Below are 22,212 nucleotides of genomic sequence, written 5' to 3'. Positions count from 1 at the left end.
ATTCTGACACTACCTGAGAGACCAGAAGTCAATTTCACCTCTTCACTCAGCCATTTGCAAGCGATTGTAAATTTCCTCTTTACTTGGGTCCGGGGTAGAGGTGTGTCGCTACGCCCCGCTGTGTGGACACCTCCAGCCAAGTTGCAAGGGAAGGTGGTAGAGAGGCAAGAGCCAGCCAGCACGTGCAGCCGCCCAGGGGAGGAGGAGGCTGGGCTATCTCAGCCCTTAGTCAGCAGCTGGGCTCGGTTTTGAAACAAAAGCCAATGTCCTCCCTCGGAGTCCGCGGCCGGTCAGCTCCTAGGGGAAGAAAGCCATGCTACCCAGCCGGTTAGTGGCCCAACTTACTTTTGCAGAGCCTGGGACAAAAGGCCAACAGATGTGCGGGAATGGGTGGGGTGTTGGGAATGGGGGACGTGGGCATAGATCTTTCAGACCCTCCCCTCGCGGCCTCTCGCTAGAAGGGCCGGGGTCTCTTCGGCTCTGCGCATGTTTGCCCCGGGTAGTCCGCTTCCGAGCCGAGGCCGCTCGGGTCTGCGCAAAGCCGAGGCACCTTTGCCACTCGCGCACTAGAGCTCAGACACACCAGGCCCTGGTTTCATGAATGAAATCCAATCGTGTGGATATAAATAGCCTCGAAGGCTGCTAACGTCACAGTGCGAGCTGCGGCCGCCACCGCGTCGGAGCTAGGTGCCGGGCTCTCGGTTCCGCCCGGCTGCACCGCCTGGGAGCGGGGTGGGGACAGGAGAAGGGGAGGGCTAACGGTGGAAAGGGGCGAGCCCCTCTCGCCCCGGACAGGGAAGAGCGGCAGCGGCTGGGCGAGCCGGCGAGGCGAGGCAGGCGAGACGAGACAGTGCCATGCTGCCTTTGTGCAAAGTTGGGCGGCGGGCGGCACGCCGCGCGCAGGGGCCGCGCACACCCGCGACCGCGCGCAGCCGTGGCTGCTGCTGAGTGGCGGGGTCCCCCGCTTCCCCCCTGGCCCTTGAAGGCGGAGAGAGCTCGCGTCTCGCTCGGCTTCAGGGTAGGTTCTGTGTCGTGAGTGCGCTACGGTATGAAACTTCTCCAAACAGCAGCCGCGGAGCCCCCACCGCCCTGGCTCCCGCGGGTGGCAGGTGGGGGCTCCTGGGGCCGTGCCAAGCGGCCAGCAGCACCCCGAGAGTGAGTTGTGGGACAAAACTGCTGTAGGGGCCGCCCTCGCCTCTCTGTGAGGCCGGGTACCTTCCCATCAGAGGCAAGCAGAAGAGATTTCTAGGAGTGCCCGCCCAGCCGCGCCCCTAACTTGGAGCTGAGAAAATGTACAAAGGCACCCTTAGCAGGCTGGCTGCGCCGGGAGGGGGTGGTGCCGCGCCTACAAGAAAGCTCTTTTTCTTCGAAGGACAGTGGTGGGGAACGGGAGGACCTAGAAAGGCAGATACGCTGGCCCTTTTGGCGCTTGCACCCCTTGAGAGTTGACTGGAGCCCACATTTGGCGCTCCCTCCCTTCCACCCCAAACCCCGTGTCTATGGAGTCTGTTTTGAGTTGCTGTGACAACGGTAGGTGCTGCCATGAGGGGCTTGCACACACCTCACCTTCAATCTGTGTGCTCAGCTTTCGGGGAAAATACTCCCGGGGGAGAGAAGAGAAAACAACCTCCGCCCCCAAAAAGAAATGGAAGGAAAGCACAAGTGTGTAAAAATGTATCATTAGATCCTACAGTTAGCTGTGTCGTTTCCATCCCCAGCAGTATCAAACATCTCAACTGAGGAGCAATGTCAATATTTAGACTTGGACAAGCCAGAAAGTTAGAAGAGTGCGCCAAGCACAGGGTTTTGACTTGGCTTTGCACGTCAGCACACAAGCTGTGCCTCTGGAGCTGACTGTACACATTTGCTGGGGGAAAAATGCATGAAAGTTGATATATACACAGAAGCATCAAGATCTCGGAAACTCTAGGAAGTTAAGAAAAGTTTCCCTCACTTTGAACTCCTCCAACCTATGCTGTTCTGGGACCCCTGTTGAACTTTAGCCAGATGCTCAGCTTGAGGTTTCATTGGTTTGGGGCCACCCCACCCCGAACTGGGGCTGTGCTGCATATTCTATAGGAAACATTCTAAACTGCAAAAGTAATACTAAGTTATTAGTGATTTTCTTCTTTGTATGAGTCCTGTCATTCTCATCAGATAGTAAAAAGTCAATAGGCCGTTAAACTGGTTTACAAACTCTATTTAGAAATTTGCATTTCCTTTCCAATAAGCTTTTAGATGCTTAGAGAGCCAGTGGATACTAGAAAATAAACACAAGCTCTTTGCAGCATAAATAATATCTGCAAACTGCTCCACAGGTGGAGTGGGCAGTAAATTGTTATATTAAACTAGGTTTCCTGGGAGATTCTTGGATTATATTTGGTCATATTAGTTCAACCAGTCAATCTCATTATGGAAGGCTTTGAAAAGTTATTGGGAAGCAATAAAATCATGGTCAATATTCTTCTAAACTTGCTTATTACTGTTAGTTGCCCAGCTTCTGAAGGTAGTGTAAATATTAAGTACACCTGGCAGTGTGTGATCACAGAGATAGGAATAGAAACACACATAACAGATTGATGTTATTGAAATAATAATGCAATTTATTAATTATACAAATATAATAAGAAAAAACAGAATTGCTTTTGTTGGCATTTCGTGTGCTCAGTTATGCATATCAAAAATTCAGTGATTATTCTCTTTATTCTGACATTCTGGACTTTAGTTGTGATTATGTTGTCTAAAAATTCTATTTTGGAGGAATAGCATGCCCACTTCTATAACTTGTGTATTGTAAACTGTCTATAAAGTTTTCATTGTTCCCATCCATGAGTTTGTGGCCAAATGCTTTTTTTTTCTTTAATCATTCCAAAATGCTCAGAAATGTATTTTTCACAAATGCTACAAAATGTTACCCTAGCTATTTCAAGATATATTTGACCCACAGAAATGCCACTTCTACACTGGCACTTAGCAGAAGTAAAGTGGATTCTACCCTTTCTTGGGGAGAAGGGCAAACAACTGTGTTCCTGACAGTAAGATTTATAAAATATTTCTCTCTTTTGTGCAGGTAAGTCCAGCTGAGAGCAGGGTGTTCTCTTCTTCACTTCCAGCAAGCCAGGTCAGTGTCTTTGTACAAACCCATGACCACATATAGACTGATGACATCCTGTGTCTTAATTCTGAGCATGCATTTTAGAACAGGTTTCTTAGTCATTTGTCTTAAAAGGAATTGTTTTTGTCATTTTGTGTGCTCAGTTATGCATATCACAAGCTCAGTGATTATTCTCTTTATTCTATGAGTAAACTGGTATTAAAACAAGCCTTGAATCAGTTTGTCTTTTGTAAAACTTTTTTTTTTTTTTTTTCCACTTTGGAGATTCTGTCTGGTGCCAGACAGTTGAGACTAGGGGGATCTGGAGACTCAATAATTGAGGTTTACTTCTGTCTTGATCTTAGCACTCTGGACCTGTAAAGAACTTGAAACAAAAATAATTGATATTTATTTAGCATGAACTTAGACAGTGTGCTCCATTCTGTACATTTATGATTTCATTGTGCCTTAAAAAAAAAAAAAAATTCCCATGAAGTGAAACTACTTTCTTGACCCCAGGCTATAAGGAAGGAGTTGGAAGTTCTATAGTTCTACATTTAATCCCTATAGTAAATAGCACAAATAGGATTTTTTTTTTTTTTGAAGTTCTGTCTTAATCCAAGACATAAACTACTTCTTCAAAAATTCTTCTCTACTAGGGAAATTTTAGGCAAAGAAATATTAAGTGATTTGTCTAGGACAACTTAATAATTACAGTTTATATAATAACACTCAATAGCCCAGCCACTGCAAAAGAATAAATTCCACTCTTTTAGGTAAAACAGTGAAAATAATATAAGTATTTATGTATACTTTCTAGCATAATTCTGTCAAAAATGAGATTTTTATCCTGAGATCTCTGGCTTCAAGAATTTTATAAACAGATTTAAAAAGCAAAATACTAAACATTCATATATGAAAAAATAGAGAATAAATCAAGATAGAGCAAGTCAGAAGGCCAAATTGGGAGCCAGTGGTATATTTACAAAAAGTTCATCATTTTCCACTCTGTGGGATTACTTTGCAATTCCATGTATGTATGAAGAAACTTTCCAAGCACATGTTTTGTCTGAATAGATGATAAATGAGTGAAAGTTTGGGAAAAGAGAATGTAGAAATTTCAACCTGATGGGGAGAGATTATGCAGTTGTCCAGAGCCATTAAGTTAAAATATCTCAATGACATTGCTTCAAAAGCTTCATAACAAAATCATGGACTGATTGACTGCACAGCATCTTTGAAAAAACACTATAATTTGGTATGATGTTTACAAGTGCTATATTCCTTCTGGAGCCTCAGTTTGTCTGAAAGGTGCTACAGAAATAGATTTGGACACATAATACCAAAGTCCTGGAAATGGGCGACATCTGAAGTTTAAGCAGGATGTTTTTAGTTTGTGTCTGAATTAACAACCCTCTCTTACCCCCTTTTCCCTCCCCCTCCTTTTTTTGAGGCATGGGTAGAATAATTTGTAACAGTTGTTAATCCTTCTTAGGGAGTTTTCTATAAAGGAGTAATAAAAAATGAAATAGGAAACAGCTTACTAAAAAACCTTTAGATACTTATCTTTTTAATGTCCACATACCCCCAACTCAAGCTAAAAGCTCTAAAAGTGTAATTAGTTAAGAGGCATTTTTAAGCATTCAAGGGGTTGTTGAACACGTCCTCTATAGGAGCTTTGTCCTGTAAAAGTTGCTCATCATGGAGTGTTAGAAAATAAATCATATTCCAAAAGAGCACTATTATTATCAGGAAGATCCCTTTACAGGCCAACACCTGCCAACCAATATATGGTTAGTTTTGATATCGGTGTGTCATAAAAACATCAATATAACAACTCTAAACCCATAATTTATTTAAAGCAATAAAATTATACTGCCAATTACATAATGTTAGAGCCAAAAGAAATTTGGAGATTAGCATGGTATCTCTAATAATTATCACTTAATTAGTAATCAATCATTTGTTTCCTTTTTTGAACTTCAGAAGGCTTTGGTTAATAGGCATCACTTGCCTCTTCTAAAATGTCTAGAAACATTTGAACTCTTGCTGGCTTGAGTTGGTGAATCTACTTGTAGAAAACAGAGAAGATTTTCAAAACTTTCTTTTGGTTTGTCTTTTAGAAAACAAGCAGTATAGTCTCATGATAGGAAGCACTCCCCTTTGGCTTCCCATAATTGGGTCCTTGGATTCATCTTCTCTACCCAGGCTTTCCACCAGTCTCACAACATTGAAACAAATCTTGGAAAGGAAAGGAATAGGAAGTCACAAAAAACTGGAGAGGGAAAAGGACAGGAGGTAGGAGAATATGTGAGTGATGGGGCAGGGGAGAGAAAGGAAAAGCTTTGGGGGGATGGAGGCAAAAGGCAGTCCCTCAAAGTGATGGGTTGTTTACAGATAGGTTATTTATTTGCATTTTATTTATTTATTTATTTGCTTGTTTATTTTCATTTATAGACAAAGTAAAGCCACCCTTTCCTCCTTCTGGTACCTTTTGTTCCTTATGCCCAGAGGGCAGAAATTAGAAAATGGGCAAATAAAGATCTTAACAGCCTCTTTTTAGGTTTTCTGGATGTTGAGGTCTTTCCTGTCTTCATATACTCCCTCTAGTTGTGCCACCAAATATGTCCGCTTGTCTCTCTTCCAGTTTTATTCACTAAAGGGTGAATTAGCATGTTTGACAAAGAAAGTAAGCAATGCCAGTAGGTCTAGAAGAGAGCAATTCTATTTCTCCACGCTACACCTGAGTTTATTTATTGCACAGACACAGGTTAATGGCCAGTTCCCAGTGTTAATGAGGTTGTGATCTCAGGCTCCATCCCTCTATGGAGAAGTTTCCTTTGAACTGTTATCCAACCATAGGCCAAACCCTTAATGACCCCTGCAATAAATACAGCCAGCACTTCACTTCTTATGCTCCTGCTGGAGACGAGACACTTCACTACATGACAGCTAATATTCGTTATCAATTCCACTTCTATGGAAGCACAGAATGGAACTCAGAGATATTAAGTTAAAGAGCTAATACAAAGCAGAGCTTTAAAAAAAAGAAACACTTTAAACCATTTCATTCCAGATTACTCTTTCAGATGGCAAGAGTAATAGAAGTTAGATAATTATTCTTTAGGTTTTTATACCTTGAATTACCTCACAGTCTTGCCTGTATAAATCTGCCATCTCAATTCATTTCAAATATATTTTGATGCAAGTCACAGTTGTAAACAGTTGAGTCAAGAAGAGTTGAATTGTGGAGCCAGGAAAGTTCTTCAGGGTACTTGGTTCAACGTCATGTAGTTGATAAAATACTGGCACCCGAGAGAGCCATGCAACTTGGCCGCTCTCAGTTAATAAGTGACACCGCCTGAACTGAACCCAGGTTTCCAAATCCCAGCCAGGGCTCAATTCCATTACATAACACTGCCTGAAAAGTGCCAAGTCTTCTAAACCCTCCAACTTAGCCAAAATTACAACCACCGAGTCCAAAGTACATCTGAAACCTAAGGCACATCCAGAAATGGGTGACAAGAGGATGCCAGCAGTATAAAGACATGTACTAAGAGAAACCTCAGATATCGACACTAGTGTCAAGGCAGAACAGTCCTTTACCCTCTTAAAAAAAAAATAGCACCCCAAACTCTGATTCTGTCCATGCTCTCAGTTGAGCAATCTTCTTGTAGCATTTAAATATTGACTGAGCTTTGCTTTTTTTTGTTTGTTTTGTTTTTAATTAGCTGTGTGCCTTGGGTGAAATATTTCCTCACTTTCCTCATCGATAAATGGGTGAAGTATCACTTCCCATGGAGGATTACAAGGATATTATGAAGTCACACATGTGAAACACATAGTAGATGCTCAGTAAGGCTTAGTTTTCTTCTTTGCCTTCCCAGAGAATCTCAAAGGAAAATGTTATGTTGGGATAGTCAAGTCATTTCACCCCTAAATTTACTGGAGCCATTGAGTTCTGATATCATCTAGTTGGTTATGATAACCCTTTTTTCCATGACTATTTCTCGGTACAGCAGCCCAGGCATAAATGTATTTATTTTCCACATACCCCTAGAGTTGATAAAGGTTTACTTGAATTATTTTATGGCTTTAGTTTCTATCACAAACTAATGGCAAGTTCCTCTTGGAGATTTTCTTCCGGACCCTGTTTTAAGTATGTTAACGTGTTTTTCACACAGACCTTTGCTTCTCAAAGCATCAGTATATTTTCAGCCAAATAACTAAGAAAGATTGCCAAAGAATGATCGCTAGTAGAAAACTTTTGCTTTCAGTTTTTATGTGCATGAGACTGAGTTTTCCTGTCTTCATTTGGAGTGATTGCCAAAATGAATATGGGGTAGGGTAAGGTATGCTCTTTTCCTTGTGGTATGTTGACGACTGGTGTGTTGGTAGGAAAAGGTATAAACACTACAGTTTCCTCCTTCAGCCCCAGCACTTGATATCTACCCTGGCCTCAATGACACCTCTGGAAGGTGTCTCATCACACTCCTCGCCCCAGCTGCTTCACTTGGTCTGGTGGCACTTGCTGCCCTGCTTTGGACTTTTGGAGTCAGGTCTTTGGCAACACATTCTATTCATCACACCAAAGTTAACTGTTATGATATGTTTTCTTATTTTTGTACCTGTTTTTCCTTCTTTATTAATAACCAAGTGACCTCAAATAGATTTATTTTCCTGGTGGCACAGTTTCCCTTTTTAGTATTTGGCAAATTATATTGCAAGATGTACATCCTTTTCTTCAAGTTTAGGAGTAGCAGTTATGTGTTTTTCTCAATGCTCTGAAGTGTCTAAATCTGGGTTGGAGGCTTAGGAATAAACAGTTGCTAGATTGTCCCTGATTTTATTACTACAGTCAAGTTGGTTCTATATAGGCTTCAGTTTTCATCAAGGGATTAATTATTTTTAAAGCAGTGCTCAAACTTATTAATGTGTGAACAGCAAGAATGGGCATCTTGTTCAAAGGCACTTTCTGGTTCAGGATTTCTTAGGTGGGGCCTGAGATGGTGGGATTCTAACAAGTTCCCCATTGATCCCAAAGCTGCAGATCTAAGGACCAGGCTTTATATAGTGAGGTTGTAAATACATTACTGTATCTTAAGCTAAAAGTTGTCCTGTGTAGATCTTAATTAGGTTGTCACCTTACATTGCTTACTTGGTTTTTTTTTTTTTTTGGTGGTGCTGGGGATTGTGAATGTGAGGCAAGCATTCTCCCAACTGAGCTATATCTCCAGTCCCTTATTTCTAAGTAATAAAAAGAGTCATGGAATCTTAAACAGGGAAGACAGTGCTGGCAGATCACTTTTAAATGCTCCGAGGGTCTGGATGGATAGCTCAGTGGTACTGTGCATGCTTAGCATGTGCAAGGCCTTAGGTTGTCACTAGCACCTAAAAAAATAAATGCTACTGACATAAAGATTGTATAAATTCCATTTTGCCAATTGGGCCTCACAAAATACTTTTGTTGGTATTGCTGAACTCTTATATCCAAAATCAACATATGGTACAATTGGCAACGGAGAGTAGTTGCCATATAAGTGTTGGCTGATGTTTTCTTTTATGTTGTTGAGTAAGATAAAAGTGAAACAACAAATAGATGTGTCAAAATTGTTCCTGTTTATCAAAGATGTGAATGATTTTTTTGCTGAAATGGGTAATAGTTTTTAAATTCTGGTAGGCTGTTTCCTCAAATCTACTCACAATGCAACAACTACACATACAACACGTCTTTAAATTTATTCTGCATTATTAACAATTTTATAATTATTTTCTTAAATCTAGAAAATCAACAGAACAATAAGCCCAGATTTATAAGATCAATAATTTATGTGGTATAAATATTCCCACTGTGGACAATTTTAAACTACTAATGTGACTGAGCACAAAGTTGGGTCAAAATGGTACAAGTAGCACACCTCTATATGGTATTTTCACCACACAGATAAAATTGCATGAATACCTCAAAATTCTAGATTGTACTGAAGGATAAAATGATTAGTAAAGATTTTTTGATTAATTATTGCTATTGATTTTAGTATACTTTATTTAATAGTAAAGTTATATGGTTTAATATTTAATACTATTTTCATGGCCTTGCCAAATTCCCAGAATTTAGAAACTTGTTCTCACAAACTGGTAGGGGTTGGCTCCAGCACGCCACTGGAGGTAGTTCACTTGGTCCAGTGGTCTTCAACTTTGGCTGTACATTGATAGGGATACCCTGAGGAATATATAGTCTATAGTTTTAGTAGATCTACATTAGGGCTCTGGAATATGAACTCAATATATGTGTATCTTACATAAACAAAAAATTATAAATTGTAAGTATATAAAAAAGGATGTTCACAGACTGAACACACCCACAGAGAAACACAGAACTTTACCAGCTCCAAGAAGCCCTCTTGTGCTCCATTCAGTCACTACTCAGCTGAGATAACCACAGCCTTGACCATAGATGAGTTTTGCAAGCTTTTGGCCTTGATATAAATGAAATTATACCCTACGTATTCTTTTGCATCTGGCTTCATTCCCCCAATATTATGATTGTGAGATTCATTCATAATGTATGTAGCAAGAGTTCATCCATTTTTGTGGTGTATAGTATTCCCTTGTATGAATAGACCCCAAATTATTATTTATTTATCCATGCTGCTGTTGATAGGCTGTTGCCAGTGGCTGGTTACTTTGAATAGAGTTGCCAAGAACTTTCTCCCAAAACTTTCAAAACAAATCCCACAGTGATTATAATGAATAGGAAACCTCTTGATTGCCTTCTCTACAACCCTCCTTCTCTCTTCCTTCTCATATAACATGACCAAGGCCATTGATTCTTTTGTGTGAATGTACTTTTAGTTCTCTGAGTCATGAAGCCATGTGCTTCCATTCATAACAGCTTGTTCACCAGGCTTTTTTCAGTGTAGGTTCCCAACCTCCATCTTTCATCCACACATCTGCACTTGTGCATTCTGAAGAGGGATAAAATTTGGCCTCACATCAATAAGCAAGGGGGAGTAATAGATATTGTAGACATGGAACCAAAGGCTAAATTTGGCAGCTGATCATTAAGACTCCTGGAAAGAGGCTTTCAAGTAAGGGAAATGGTTTTCTTTTATGTGTATCCGGGATCGGCAATGAACTCCTGGAATATTTCAGATTCTAATATTTTTGTTTATTTGAGGTAGACCATGGACTCTCTTTTGATATGACAACTAAAATCTCTCCAAGTCTTTATTTAGTCTGGAAAGATCAGAGAATGTTTTCCTATTAGTCTGTTCAGCAGGTATAGCTGTATTTATGGTCTAACTTACCTGAGAAATCTTGAAAAAGAATTTTCTTCATTTGCTTGAATCAGAGCATAACCTAATCCCAACTGTTGTGTTGTAATCTCACAAATGTTTAAATCCAGTTGCTTAATTGTCATTGTATCTGAACACAGCAGGTGCTCTCTGGTGCTATAGAAGCCAGCCTACTGACATCCTTAGAGAATGCTTCCAGTGAGCAGCTTACTACACAGCACTATAGACACTTTCCTTCATGAGGATGGTTCTTAAGAACCAGGAGTCTTTGGACTTGATATTAGCTTTCTCAAAAAAGCACATAAAACTTTGACATCTCTTTAAAGACTTGACCATGTGTTGATTACTAATTCATTTTTTCAGATTTTTTTATTTGTTCTTTTCAGATATATATGACATTAGAGTGTATTTTTACATATTATACATACATGGAGTATAACTTTCCATTCTTGTGGCTCTACATGATATGGCATTACACTGGTCATATCTTGATACGTGTTATACAAAAGTAATGTATAATTCATTCTATCTTTCCTATTCCCTTCCTCCTTTCATTCCCCTTTGTCTAATTCAGTGAACTTCTATTTTTCCTTCCCACCCCCATTATTGTATGTTAGAGATCAGAAGGCCTTTGGTTTTCTGGGGATTGGCTTATTTCTTTTTTTTTTTAATCTTTATTTTATTTTTATGTGGTGCTGAGGATCAAACCCAGCACCCTGCACATGCTAGGTGAGCGCTCTACCACTGAGCCACAACCCCAGCCCCTTGGATTATTTCACTTAGCATGATAGTCTCCAGTTACATCTATTTACCAGCAAATGCCATAATTTCATTCTTCTTTATGTCTGAGTAACATTCCATTGTGTGTATATACCATATTTTCTTCGGCAATTCATCCTTTGAAGGACACCTAGGTTGGTTCCATAGCTTAGCTATTGTGAATTGAGCTCTATAAACATGATGTGGCTGTGTCACTATAGTATGCTGATTTTAAGTGCTTTGAGTATATGCAAAGGAGTGGGATAACTGAGTCAAATGGTTGTTCCATTTCAAGTTTTATGGGGAATCTCCATACTGCTTTCCAGAGTGTTTGTACCAATTTGCGTTCCATCAGCAATATATGAGTGTACTTTTTTCTTCACATTCACACCAACATTTATTGTTACATGTATTCTTGATGATTGCAATTTTGACTGGAATAAGACGGAATCTCAATGTTATTTTTATCTGTTTTTCATCTAATTGCTAGAGATATTAAACATATTTATTCATATATTTGTTGACCAGTCATATTTCTTCTTCTGTGAAGTATCTGTTCAGTACTTTTGCTCATTTTTTGATTTGTTTTTATTTGTGTTAAGTTTTTTTGAATTCTGTATATATGCTGGAGATTAATGTTGTCTCTGAGGTACAGGTGACAAAGGTTTTCTCCCATTCTGTAGGCTCTCTCTTCACATTCTTGATTGTTTCCTTTGCTGATGAAGAATCTTTTGGGTTTGATACCATCCCATTTATTGATTTTTTTTATTTTACTTCTTGTACTTTATGAGTCTCGTTGAGTAATTCAGTTCCTAAGCCAACATGATGGAGATTTGGGTCTACTTTTTCTTTTAATAGGCCTGGGGTCTCTGGTCTAATGCCTAGGCCCATGATCCACTTTGATTTGAGTTTTGTGCAGGGTGAGAGGGAGGGAGTTAATTTCATTTTGCTATATATGGAGTTCCAGTTTTCCCAGCATCATTTATTGAGGAGGCTATCTTTTGTCCAATGTATGTTTATGGCAACTTTGTCTAATATGAGATTACACTATTTATGTGGATTGTGTCTCTGTCTTCTGTTCAGTACCATTGGTCTTCCTCTCTGTTAGGTGCCAATGCCATGGTGTTTTTGTTCCCATAGCTCTGTAGTATAATTTAAGTCTGGTATTGTGATGCCTCCTGCTTCACTTTTGTCACTAAGGATTGCTTTGGCTATTCTGGTTCTCTTATTTTTCCAAATGAATTTCATGACTGCTTTTTCTATTTCTACGAACACTATCATTGGAATTTTAACAGGAATTGCACTAAATCTGTATAGCCCTTTTGGTTGTATAGTCATTTTGACAATATTAATTCTGCCTTCCAAGAATGGAGGAGATCTTTCCATCTTCTAAGATCAATTTCAATTTATTTCCTTAGTGTTCTGTAGTTTTTGTGATAGAGGTATTTCACCTCTTAGACTAATTCCAAAATATTTTTTTGAGGCTACTGTGAATGGGATGGTTTTCCTAATTTCTTTTTCAGTTGATTCATCACTGCTGTATAGGAATGAAGTTGACTGATAGGAGTTAATTTTATATCCTGCTACTTAGATGAATTCATTTATGAGTTGTAGAAGTTTTCTAGTGGAATTTATTGGATCTTTTAAATATAGAATCATGTCATCAGCAAATAGGGATAAACAGGAGGGGTTTTTTATTTGTTTGTTTGTTTTTACTATTTGTATCCCCTTACTTTTTCTTCTGCATAATTTTTCTAGCTAGATTTTCAAGGACTATATTGAACAGAAGTCATGAAAGAGGGCAACCTTGTTCCACTTTTTAGAAGGAATGCTTTCGATTTTTTTTTCATTTAGAATGATGTTGGCCTTGGGTTTAACATATTTGGCTTTTACAATGTTGAGATTTATTCCTCCTATCCCTAGTTTTTCTACTGTTTTGAACATGAATGGATGCTGTCTTTTGCAAATGCTTTTTCTGCATCTATTGAGATAATCATGTGATTTTTGTCTTTTAAGTCCACTGATGTGATGAATTATGTTTATTGATTTCCATTTGTTGCACTGTGCATCCCTGGGATGAACCCCATTTACTCATGCTGCACTATATTTTAAATATGTTTTTGTATGTGATTTGCCAGTATTTTATTAAGAACTTTTGCATCCATGTTCATCAGGGATATTGGTCTGAAGTTTTCTTTCTGTGATTTATCTGGCTTGGGTATCAAGGTGACTAGCTTCATAGAATGAGTTTGGAAGGGTGCCTTCCATTTCTATTTCATGGAATAATTTGAGGAGGATTGGTGTTAGTTCTTCTTTGAAGGTCTGGTAAAACTCAGCTGAGACTTCGCCTGGTCCTGAGCTTTGCTTGTTGGTAATCCTTTGATGGAGTCTTCAATTTTATTGCTTGAGATTGATCTGTTTAAATTTCCTAAGTCTTCCTGATTCAGTATGGGTAAGTCATATGTCTCTAGAAATTTGTCGTTGTCTTCAACATTTTCAATCTTTAATAAGATTATAAATTATTATAAATAAGAATATAAATTTCAAAATAGTTTTTGATTATTAGCTGTATTTTAGTAGTGTCCATTGTGATATTTCCTTTTATAACACAAATTTTAGTAATTTGAGTTGTCACATTCTCGTCGTTAGCTTGGTTAAGAGTTTTTTAAATCTATTTTTTCGAAAAGACCAACATTTTGTTTCATTGATTTGTTTTTTTGTTTTGTTTTGTTTTGTTTCTTGGTATCAGGGACTAATCCCAGAGGCTCTTATCCACTGAGCCACATACCAAGCCCTTTTTTACATTCCATTTAGAGACAGGGTCTCCTAGAGTTGCTTAGTGCTGTTGCTAGGTTGCTGAGGCTGGCTTTGAAATCTTGATCTTCCTGCCTCAGCCTAGTGAACCACTGGAATTACAGGCGTGGGCCACCATGCCTGGCCTCAATTTTTTGAATTTTTTGTTTGTTTCAATTTCATTGTTGATTTTAATTATTTTCTGTCTTCTACTGCTTTGGGTATTGATTTGTTCTTATTTTATAGAATTTTGAGATGTAGTGTTAAGATATTTTTATGGTGAATTTCTATTCTTTTACTGAATGAGCTCAATACAGTGAACTTTCTGCTTAGCGCTGCCTTCATAATGTCCCAGAGATTTTTTTTTTAAGTTTCACTTTTTTATTTCTTACATACCTTTATTTTATTTGTTTTTATTTTATTTTATGTGGTGCCAGGGATCAAACTCAGTATCTCACACATGCTAGGCAAACTCTCTACCACTGAGCCCCAACCCCGCCCCATGTCCCAGAGATTTGGATGTATTTGTTGTGTCACTGTTCTCATTTACCTCTTAAGTATTTTTTTTAATTCCTCCCTGATTTCTTCTGCTATCCATTGATAATTCCATAACATACTATTTAGTCTCCAAGTGTTAGAGTAGCTTCTATTTTATCATTTATTTATGATTCATTTCTAATTACACGCCATTATGATCTGATAGAAATACAAAATACATTTTGTATTTGCTAAGAGTTGCTTTGTGGCCTAAGATATGGTCTGTTTTTGAGGAGGATATGTGTGCTACTGAGAAGAAAGTGTATTCAGTTATTGATGGATGAAATATTCTATATATGTCTATTAGGTCTAAATTATTAATTATATTTTTTAGTTCTGTGGCCTCTTTATTTAGTTTTTTTTTTTTTTTAGAGTATTTACTCAGGGGTGAAAGAGGTGTATTGAAGTCACTGAGCACTATTGTGTTATGGTCTATTGAAATTGAGAAGGGTTTGTTTGATGTACAAGACGCTCCATTGTTTGGCCATGCATATTTACATTTATTATGTCTTGTTGAAGTATAATTTGCTTAGGCAGTATGAAATGTCCTTGCTTATCTCTTCTGATTAACTTTGGTTTGACGTCCAATTTATCTGATATAAGGATACAAACCCCTGCTTGTTTGTGTGTTCCATGTGAATGATACGTTCTTTCTCATCCTTTTACCTTCAGTCTTTGGATGTCTGCCCATGAGGTGAGTCTTTTCGAGACAGCCTATTATTGAGTCCTGTTTTTTAATCCAATCTGCCAGTCAATGGCTTTTGATTAATGATTTAGGCCATTTACATTCAATGTTATTATTGAGAAATGATTTTACTCCCTGTTATTTTGATTTATTTCTGGTTTTTAATTTGAATTAGTTTCTCTTTGGTGGACTATTCTTCTAGTATGGTTCCTCCATTTGCTACTTTTCACTTTTATTTTCATTTCTTTTTGTGAAATATTTTATTGAGTATATTTTATAGTGTATGCTTTCTAGTTGTAAATTCTTTTACATTTTGTTTATCATGGAAGATTTTTTATTTCATTGTCAATTTTGAAGCTTAATTTTGCCCGGTATAGTATTCTTGGATGGCATCCATTTTCTTTCAGAGCTTGGTATATATTATTCCGAGACTACCTAGTTTTGAGGATCTGGGTTGAGAAATCATTGTGATCCAGATGGATTTCCCTTTAAATAAACTGTAATTTTTCTCTGGCAGTCTTTAAAATTCTATTATTCTGTTTACTAGGCATTTTCATTATAATGTGCCTTGTTGTAGGTCTGTTGTAACTTTGTATATTTGGGGTCCTGGAAGCTCCTTGTATTTTATTTTTCATTTCATTATTTAGGTTTGTGAAATCTTCTGATATTATTTGATTGAAAGGATTGTGCATTCCTTTGGTTTGTATCTCTGAACCCTCATCCATCCCGATAAATCTTAAATTTGGTCTTTTCATGTTATCCCATATTTCTTGGAAGTTCCATTTATGGTCTCTTAACATCTTTTCTCCATGGTCAACTTTATTTTCAAGATTGTATATTTTGTCTTCATTGCCTGTTGTGATGCTTTCCACTTAATTTTTAATTTGGTTTATTGATTCCTTCTCTTTGAGTATTTCCAGCTGATTCGGGATCTCTATATGTTTATTGAAGTTATCTTTCACTTCTTATATTTTCTGGCTGATTTCACTCCTGACATCATCCTTTACCTCACAGGTCATTTTAAATATGTATATCCTAAACTTCATCTTTGACATTTCTTCCACTGTGATGCCATTGATTCTGTTATTGAAATATCTTGGTTTATTTGGGCAATTTGTTCCCTCACTTTTTCATGTTGTTTGTGTGTCTGGTTATCTAGCCGTGTGGATCTGAGGCAGTAGTTCTACCCTGTGGATTTACACTGTCCTGGAAGGTTTCCAGTACCTCACCATTTAGGGGGAGACAAATACAGTGCAAACAATATACAGCATTAACCAAAATAGTTCCTGCTATGTCATCTACAATGTTAATTGTCACAATAAACAGAAATTATATGGTCAGTTATTGCTTACAGTAGAACCAGTAAATGTGTTACAGGGTTTACAATTTTGAATGGTGGACAAGGAGAGAACAGAAGTGATATATGATGTGATACTTATGAGGGAGGAAGAGAGAATATACAAGTAAAAAGTTAAGAGTAAAAAAGAGAACAGTAGAGATTGACTCTTAGCAGAAAGAAGAAAAAAATCAGGAAAACAGAGAAGTGAGAGGATATATACATATATATACATGTGTGTGTGTGTGTGTGTGTGTGTATATATATATATATATATATATATATATATATATATATATATATATAAATAAAGTAAAAGTTTAACAAATTAAAACTAGAAATAATAGAGACAAGAGAAAACTGAAATATACTAATCAAACATCCTAGTCCTCAAAAAAGTGATCCATGAAAAATAACTGGCTTCAAAAATGCTAGAAATGAGAAAAAACACAAGTATGAATATATCCATGAACTATTAAGGTAACAATTAAACAGAGAAAAGAATAAAAAGGAATAAGATCTTGATGAAGAGTTAAAAAATTGTTTCCAGTGGAGTTCAGAAAATTCTCAGGTTCTCTTCTCAGCAATGGTAGGTGGGGTCATCTGCAGTGTGATGCCTTCTCCATCCTCAGGGTGGGGTTCCTGGAGTGAGAGAGGTAATCTGCTAGGCCCAACTCCTGGAGGCCAAGTTTAGCCTTAGATACACTCCAGTTCTTTGCTGAATGCCCGTTGGTCTGGAGATTATAAACCAGTGCACTTCCAGGGCCTAACAATTGCCAGTCCACACTGGAAGACTGCACACCAGGGATCTCCCCTGGGTTCCACTGGTGTGGGAGGAACCAGTTCTTAGTTCATTCTGTCACCTGCAGATCCCTTTTCCTGGTCTCAGGTTCAGTCTCCCAACAATCTCTCCTGCCCCTGCCCATTCAAAGTACTGACCAGATGCGTCTCTCCTAGTCGGTCCCACAAGCAGTAAGGTAGAAGAGGAGAGAGGCAAAAGGGGAGAGCTGGGTGGGTTTCCACAAACAGTAGTCACCTATATAACCCTTCTGCACATTTGATCTTCTCCTGGTCACTTAGGCACATTTTTTGTTGTACAGTGGTTTTGCCAGGCTTGTGTTTCAGAACAAACTCTTGTTAGCTAGGAATGGGCTCTGCGGGCTGCTGGCCCCTGTGCTGTGGCTGTAAAATGGTTCCTTCCTCTGTCCTCCACATGCAGCCAGGAGAGATGAGGGCTCTTTCTTGCACGAGGATATTGTACAGAATGCCCTTCAGGTTAGTCGGACAGTGTCTTTGATCTCTAAATTCTCCAGACCCAGACATGCCTCAGGCCTCCTAAAAATGTGGATTCCTTTAATTCCCTTTTCCCTCCACTTTGCTTGTGGAGGGACTGCTCTGGCTGGTGCCTGTCTATGGCAGCAGCTGTGGCACAGGGGATTTCTTCCTTATTTTATTTTATCCAACCTCCTCAGTCTCCAATCCACTTTTAATGTCCAGTATTAAATTCCACTAAAGAGGTCTGGGGAATACAGCTCAGTTGGTAGAGTACCTACCTTCCATGCACAAGGCCCTGGGTTCTAATCCCCAGCACCAACATACACACACACACACACACACACACACACACACACACACAGTCCAGTAAAGTGCCCCCCACCTTTTTTTTTTTCCACCTACCTTGCTGAACAGCTGCCTATCTGCTTCCTGGGTTTCACACCACAGAGCAGTCAGGACAGTAACGTTCTCTAACTCCATCTTCTTGAAAAACCCTTATTATTAATTTTTGACAAAATTTCTCATTTAGTCCTTAACTAAAGCTCACCCACTTGAGTACTATCAGGCCTCCAAAATAAACGTGTAAGGTCTTTTGCTGCTTTTTTTTTTTGTACTTTAAAAAATATATTGAAATATTACATATATAATGTCTACAAGTATATAGCTTGATACAATTTTTGCAGACTCGGCACACCTGTGTAACTAGCAGCTAGATCAAGAACCAGAATACAACTATCACCATGCTTCTGGTCACCATTCCATGGCATGCTCAGTTTGAAAAACACTAAATTCTGTGTCTGAGGTACAACCTTTATTTACATAATTTGATTTTTCAGTGAACCATTACTTTATATGAGCTAACTACTGTCAGCATTGATTGCAGTATTACCCTTGTAACTGAAGATATGTGGCAGTCTGCCCTTCCAAGTGAGGAGTATAATGTTAAATTTGTGCATGAGTGTGCATCAATATATCTGTATTTGTAATATTCAGGTACACAAATACATGCATAGCATGCATACCAACAAATTTAGAACTCCCTTCTTCTCAGTGAATGTAAACCTAAATTATATGTATTATTGATCTAAGTTTAAAATATATTGATTTTCACATAATATTTAATTGCTGTTTCCAGTTTCTTAAAATTGCTCTTTTTACTTACCATAAATATTTTCTTTGCTCAAAATTTAAAAGCCAAGAATTTTTCATCTTCTGCTTGAAATAGTATGCATTTATGCATTTGTCCTGAGTATCCTCAGCTGTCTTTTTATTTAGTTCAATTTCTGTGTCTTATGTTCAAAATATCATTTAAATTGCTGTGGGTTTTTTTTTTTTTTTTTTTTTTGAGAGCATGAGTCAGGGAAAAAAACAGGTTTAGCAGGCTCACTATGCTTTATAAGTGTATGGTTTTGAAAAACAATTTACCCATCAAAAATCATTTATTATTGGATTGAATGAGTGCACTCTTAGTAGAATTAGCAGTCAGTGGTTATGCTTTTGTAGCCAATAACTCTTTTAAAAAGCTAAAACATTTTTTTTTTTAGTTATAGAAGTAATACATCTGAGATAGTGTTCAGCTATAGAAAGTATTGAAGGACTGATACATGCTACAACATGGATCAACCAGAAAGTATTATGGGAGGTGGAAAGAGACAGATACAAAAGACTACAGATTGTATGACTCCATTCATATGAAATATCCAGAATATGCTAATCTATTGAGATAGAAAAGTAGGTTAGTGGTTGCCAGAGCTGGGGAAATGGGGATTGGGGAGTAATTGATATTGGGGGACAACATTTCTTTTTGGAATAGTGGAATGGTCTAGATATAGTAAGAACAGTTACCCAACTTTGTGAATACTTTTTTTTTAAAAAAATGTACACTTTAAATGAATGAGTTTTATCATGTGAATTTTGTCTCCGTTTTTTAAAAAAGATTATACATGAGCATTGTAGAAAAATTTGGAAACTAAAGAAAAGAAGAAAAATGGGAAGAAGTCATTGCCTCATTATTCAGCAACAGTAGCTAAGATATGTTAACTCTGTTTCCTTCCATTTTATTTTCCATGTTTTGTTGTTGCAGGGGAAGAGGCTGGAGTTGTTTACCATTAGATGAGAGGTGTCTGCCATCTAATTTAATGCCAACAACAGTATCCACTGTTGCTGCATTATTATAAGTTGTCACAAATCATTACCTACCTCTGCTCCCCCCCCCCACACACACACACAAAAAAATGGGTGGGTTTCAAGGAAGATCCATTTAGTTGACCACAGGGAGCAGTGGATGGGAATGCAAGCAGAGCAACAGCTAGCCCTGTACAAGGGGATGAAGTAGAGCATCTGCCTTAGAGGAAGAAAGACAGACCTGAATGGTTGTCTTAAGAAGTGGAACCCTAGAAGGAAACAATGCCAAGAAACTTTTTTGGAGTTTTGCTACAGGTTGTGTGATACATTATCAAACACTTCCTTCTTCTTAAGTCCTCACACTGGTCTCACGACTTTCCAAGAGTCCTGTTTGTGTTTTTCCTTTTAGCTGTGTCACTGTGCTAAGATGGTGCTGCACATGAGGGGACGAGGAAGCCCAGCTTCATCTAGGTTACATGTGTTTATTTTCTATAGGTTTCTGTCCATTGTATTTCAGTTATTGCTTACAGTAAAGCCAGGAAATTTGCACAGGGTTTACAATTTTGAATGGGGCACAAAGAGAGAACAGAAGGGATGTATAATGTGATATCCTTATAAGGGAAGAGGAGAGACTATTGAAGTAAAAAGTTAAGAGTAAAAGAGAGAACAATAGAGGTTGACTCTTAGCAGAAAGAAAGAAAGAAAATCAAGGAAAACAGATGAGAGAAATATATATATAAAGTAAAAGTTTAACAAATTAAAAATAGAAATAAAAGGAGAAAAAATAAAACTGAAATATACTGTATACTAATCAAACTTCCTAGTCCTCAAAGGAGTGATCCATGAAAAATAACTAACTTCAAAAGTGCTAGAAATTAGAAAATATATGAATATGTATAAATGTATATGAGCCATTAAGGTCACAGAGAAAAGAAAAAAAAAACAATCTTGGTGATAAGGTAAATTATTTCCATTGAAGTTCAAAGGATTCTCAGCTTCCCTTTTCAGTAGTGTTAGGTGGGGTCCTTTGGAATATGATCCTTGGTCCACCTCAGAGTGGAGTTACTGAAGTGAGAGAGTTAATCTTGAAGGTGGAACACCTGGAGGCCAGATTTAGTCTTAGGTAGACTCCAGGTTCTTTGCTGAATGTCAAGGTCTGGAGATTTTACTAGAGTGCACCTGCAGGGCCTAGCAATTGCTGGTCCACACTGGAAGACTGCACCCCAGAATCTCCCCTTGGTTCCTCTCGTGTGGTGAAGGAGCCACTTTTTAGTCATACCATCATTTGGGGTATCCCACGTTTCCTGGTCTTGGGTTCAGTCTCCAAACTCAATCTCTCCTGCCCCCACATTTTCTAATTCCTGGCCCAGTGAGTCTCTCCCAGCCAGTCCTACAAGCAGCCAGAGTGGAGGGGGACAGGGAAAACTGGGTGTGCTTCCATGAATAGTATTCCCTGTGTAACCTCCTCTCTGTGTTTGGCCTTCTGGTCACTTAGGCCCATTTTATGCCTTGCAGTCTGTGTTTGCCAGGTGGGTTTTTCAGGCCAAAATTAGGTTTGCTAGGAATTGGCTCCCCCAGCTGCTGGCCCCCATGCCTTGGCTGTAAAATGGTTCCTTCCTCTGTCTTCCATACGCAGCAATGTCTTCAATCTCTAAACTCTCTGGACCCAGACACAGCTCAGACCTCCTAAAAATGTGGGTTCCTCTAATTCCCTTTTACCTCCACTTTGTTTGTGGAGGGACTGCTCTGGATGGTGCCTCTGGCTGCACTAACATCTGTAGCAATGGGGATTTCTTCCTTATTTTATTATATCCAGCCTCCTGAATCTTCAATCGCCTTTGAATGTCCAGTATTAAGTTCCATTGAAGTCTCCCCCCCCCCTTTTTTTTCACCCACTTTGCTGAGAAGCTCCCTGTCTGCTTTCTTGGTTTTGCATACAGAACAACCAGGAAAGCAATGTTCTCTATTCCACCATCTTCAAACCCTCTAGAATATGTACTTAATCATTAGTCTTAGACATGTTTGTTAGGATACTGACAGGATCATTAAATTTTTTTTTCTGTTGATACCTAAATATTTTACTGAAAGATTATAGATTTGAATTCTTCCTTTCTATTTTCACTCTGTCTTATCCTTTTCCTCCTTGTCTTTCCTCCTTTCTGTAGTGGGACAATTTTGTTCTATTAAACCAGTCTTTCCTCCCTTTGTTTTTCAAGAACACTTACTATACAGGAGATTTCCCTTTGGCAATTAACCCATTTATTATTTTCCATCACATAATTTTTAGGGGGCCTTTACTTCTGTGTTTACA

At 38.4% G+C, this 22,212-nt stretch overlaps 1 protein-coding gene across 4 annotated transcripts in view; it reads left to right on the top strand.

The window, feature by feature from the left end:
• Positions 1-251: 251 nt before the first annotated feature.
• Rhobtb1 (Rho related BTB domain containing 1) overlaps positions 252-22,212 on the top strand; it is a 72,570-nt gene continuing 50,609 nt past the window's right edge. The window contains exons 1-2 of one of the 4 annotated variants that reach the window (XM_076834694.1): positions 252-327; positions 3,071-3,121. The gene's annotated coding sequence lies outside the window, so the exon portion shown is untranslated. Of the gene's footprint in view, positions 328-771; positions 1,019-3,070; positions 3,122-22,212 lie in introns of those variants that run through there. The other 3 variants (XM_076834693.1, XM_076834696.1, XM_076834695.1) reach the window with 3 other exon arrangements.

This window comes from Callospermophilus lateralis, chromosome 15, assembly GCF_048772815.1.
Source record: "Callospermophilus lateralis isolate mCalLat2 chromosome 15, mCalLat2.hap1, whole genome shotgun sequence".
NCBI classification, from domain to species: domain Eukaryota; kingdom Metazoa; phylum Chordata; class Mammalia; order Rodentia; family Sciuridae; genus Callospermophilus; species Callospermophilus lateralis.
The sequence above is the reverse complement of the archived record's forward strand: the minus strand, read 5'-3'. Positions and strand labels throughout refer to the sequence as shown.